The following is a 4,623-nucleotide window of genomic DNA, read 5'->3' on the forward strand; positions in this document are numbered from 1 at the left end:
CAGGAACCAGGAATTGTCCTGCAAAAAGAGAGTGTGACTGGGCCTTCCTTCAGAAAGAAGCAGGGTCTTCCTCGGATGTTCCTAAATTATAGTTCTTCGACAGGATTCTGAAATGACTAACAAGTCAAACCCAATGACCAAATAATTGCAATTCATATTGTAACCTGCAGATGGCGCCACACCACTGTTCTTTCTGCCTTTCTCGCTCCCTCTCGCCTTTCTCTCTCCTTCCCATGTCTTCTTTCCCCTTTCCCTTTCTCCCCCTTTCCTCTCTTCCCTTTTCCCCTTTCCCTCTCTCCCCCATTACCACCACTCCCATGTTACCATAATGATTGCTACCTATACATTCATTGATTCCTGTGTTAGGAGGGAAATGAGTTATTTCTTCAAAATAAAACCATTTAGTAGTGATTGTCAAGGCCCAAACTGTGCTTTCCCATTTAGACTAAGTAAGTTACCCAGTTGCTATTTCTCATGCATTGGGAGAAATGTCAGAACATTTGACAACAGGGGCAGGAGGAGCTTCAGTTCAAGGCCAGTCCCCAGGCTCAGTCAGTGTTTCGATTCTGGGATATGACATCATCATCAACAATTTTTTGAGAGTTTTGTTTTTGTTTTTGTTTTCTTGAGACAGGTTCTTTGTGTAGCCCTGGCTGTCCTAGAACCAACCCTGTAGACCAGGCTGGCCTCAAACTCAGAGATCCTCCTGCCTCAGCCTCCCAAGTGCTGGGATTAAAAGTGTGCCCCACCTGCACCTGGCTGTCATCTATAAAGTTCAAGATCCATGCAGCCAGAGTTAGAAGGTGGGGGACGGGTCTCACAATGTTTTAAGTGAGTTTATAATGTTGTGTTGGTGGCCATTCCTACCTATCTTCAACAAAAACTCAGTAATGGTTTTTCCTTTGCAGGGGTGTATGAAAACATGTACCAACTGTTCCTTCACAGGCAGAGAGGAGATCCTTGGCTTCAGTGGAGTCCTGCCAGTGTCTTTTGGTGGCCAATTATCTAGCACCTTTGTAGGATATATTTTACAAACCAGGAATCCCAACAGCACAAATACTGTGGCATTTCTCTCTCTCTCTCTCTCTCTCTCTCTCTCTCTCTCTCTCTCTCTCTCTCTCCCTCTCTCTCATTTTATGTGTATGGGTGTTTTGTCTGGTCACTATGTGCATACAGTACTGGCAGAGGCCAGAAGAGGGAGTGAGAGCCCTTGGGACTGGAGTTACAGATGGTTGTGAGCAGCCATGTGGTTGCTGGGAATTGAACCTGGGACTTCTGGAAGAGCAGTCAGTGTTCTTTGTGTTGTTGTTGCTGCTGCTGTTGTTGTTGGTTTGGTTTGGGTTGGGTTGGTTTTTGTTTGTTTGTTTGTTTGTTTGGTTTTGAGCCAGGGTTTCTCTGTGTGGCTCTGGTTGTCCTAGAACTCACTCTGTAGACCAGGCTGGCCTCAAACTCACAGACATCGCCTGCCTCTGCCTCTCAGTGCTGAGATTATAGGTGTGGCCCACCACCACCCACAGCCAGTGTTCTTAACCTTGGAATCATCTCTCCAGCTGCTCTCCTCTCTCTTTAAGTGTGTGTATGATTCTCTGTGTTTACCTCGTCTTTGAAGTTTTTGCGTCTTTTTAGGTGTATCTTTGACCACGTTGGCACGGTCATGCCCTGTCTACCTTTTCAAGCTGCACACTGCAGATCTGTTTGGTTTAGAATAGGAAGGCCCCTGCCTCTGTGGACCCCAAGCAGTGTGCAGAAAGAGGGCATGGAGCCCAGTCTTGAGTTACTGCGAATAAAAAGAATATGACCAACTTGTGTGAGACACTGAAGGGAAGTGGTGTGCCCTCGAAGCTTGCTAAGTGCCTTCCAAAGTTATTTCCTGCCTTCTTAGTAAACAGCTCACATATTTTAAATCAATCAATCAATCAATCAATCAATCAATCTATGGTTGTGTATTCACCACATGATAAAAGGAATGTGATACATTTGAGGGATGGTATTGGCATAGATTGGTGAGGGATTCATAAACCAGAGCTAGATATCATTATGCATTGTGCTTCTGAAGATTTTTTTTTTTTTTTGCTTTATGATGGTTTTTAAAATATTTTCAAGTGGGAATTTTTAAAAAAATTTTTAACCTTTATTTTATGTGTGTGGGTGTTGCTGTGACCCTTTAATACAGTCCCTCATGTTGTGTTGACCCTCAACTGTAAGATTATTTTCATTGCTACTTCATAACTGTAATTTTGCTACTGTTATGAACTGTAATGTAAATATCTGACATGCAGGATCTGTGACCCCTGTGAAAGGGTCATTGGACCCCATGGAGTTCATGACCCACAGGTTGAGAACCACTGAACTTGAGCTAGCATACAGATGGTGGTGAGCTGTCATGTGGGTTCCAGCTATCGAACCCCTGCCCTCTGGAAGAGCAACCAGTGCTCTTAACTACTGATCTTGACTACTGAGCCATCTCTCCATCCTGCTGAAGATGTTGTCGTAGAAAACTCCTTACAAATAGATTGACTGGACAAGTACAGAAAGAGAGAGGGGCAGGGACAGACACGGCTCCACACAGCTTCGACTCCAACAGTTTGCACAGCACGTGAGCACCATTCCTCGCTGCTCTCAGGCACCACGAGTACAAGAGACTGTTTCCGACAGTCTAGTCACCCTGCCGGTACTTCCTTCTGACTTTGCCTCTCTAAGGGCGTGTCCACGTTAGTTCATAAGCCGTGTTTCTTCTGTCAACCGCCCCGACTTGTGCTTATGTTTCCATGGGTTAGCTCCTGCTTATAGAGTCACGTGAGGGTTTTTATCTTTTCATTACCTCATCCAGCACAGCTTGGTCCTGGAAACCTGACTGGAGCAACAATGGGATGAAAAAAGAAGGACACACACTCACACACACTCACACACTCACACACACTCACTCACACACACACTCTCACACTCACACACACTCACTCACACACACACTCACATACTCATTCACACACATACACACTCACACACTCAAACACACACTCACACACACTCACTCACACACACTCACTCACACACACTCACTCTCACACACTCACAGTCACACACACTCACAGTCACACACACTCACACACTCACAGTCACTCACACACTCACTCACACACACTCTCACACACTCACACACACTCACTCTCACTCACACACACTCTCACACACTCACACATTCACTCACACACACTCACTCTCACACACTCACTCACACACACTCACAGTCACACACACTCAGTTACACACACACACTAACACACTCACAGTCACTCACACACTCACTCACACACACTCTCACTCACTCACACACACTCTCACACACACTCACACACACTCACACACACTCACACACACTCACTCACACACACACTCACACACTCACACACACTCACTCACACACACTCACTCACACACACTCACAGTCACACACACTCACAGTCACACACACTCAGTCACACACACACTCACACACACTCACAGTCACACACACTCACACACTCACACACACACACACACACACACACACACACTCACACAAACTGAGACCAAGCGGGTCACTCTCACTCTAGTGGGGGGGCACCTACTACACGGCTGAGAACCTCAGATGTTTACTGTATTCAGTGCGGGGCAGGGGCTAGCTACTCTCCACAGGAGGGCGCAGTGGGGGAAGAGTCATAGGCTGCAAACATCTGGGAGGAGGAGGATGTGGTTGATGCTTTCTGTACGCTCTGTCAACATCCATTCTGGGAAGGCTTTGACAATTCCTTGTACCTGACCTGGCGAAGGCTTGATAATTCTCACATGACAGAGGCATTAGAGTCCTTATCAATAACACATATTTGCTCAGGACTGCATCTGCTCCCCACAGTACATATTTATCATGTCCGGTTTTTATATTACAAATATTTGCCACCAGTTCCCTAAGATTAGTGATTGTGCCTTTCACTGTACAGAGTGTTCTGAGCTAAGTCCTCTTTTTCTCTTTGGCTGTTGTGAATTTTCTCTTCCTACTTAAAGCAGGAAGTAAGAGTATTGGAGGGAGGTCTTGAGATGAGCCAGCAGGACGGGGAGTATTGAGTTCCACATAGCAGATGTGTGTTCTGCACAAGGACATCTGGGAAGGGATGGGAGGAGAGCTGTTAGAGGTACAGGCTCTAAACTGGGTAGAGCAGCTCACACATGTACCCCAAGCACTTGGGATGTGGAGGCTGGAAGATCTGTCCAAAGACATCCTTGGTTACATAGTGAGGTTGAGGCCAGCCTGGGACAGGAGACTCTGTCCCCAAGCCGAGGCTTCAGAATCATAAAAGCAGAAAGTACCCTGGTGAGCTGGAGTTAGTGTTTTGTGGGTGCAGACTTTGGGTTTGGGAGATGGATGATGATGATAGTCATGACACTCAGCTATGTGTTTAAAAACCAGTGATAACAGCTTTTTTTTTTCAAGACAGGGTTTCTCTGTGTAGCTTTGGAGCCTGTCCTGGAACTTGCCCTGTAGACCAGGCTGGCCTCGAACTCACACAGATCTGTCTAACTCTGCCTCTTGAGTGCTGGGATTGAAGGCGTGTGAGACCACCACCCGGTGTGATAATAGCTTTAATG

The sequence above is a fragment of the Onychomys torridus genome, chromosome 5 (assembly GCF_903995425.1).
Source record: "Onychomys torridus chromosome 5, mOncTor1.1, whole genome shotgun sequence".
NCBI lineage: Eukaryota > Metazoa > Chordata > Mammalia > Rodentia > Cricetidae > Onychomys > Onychomys torridus.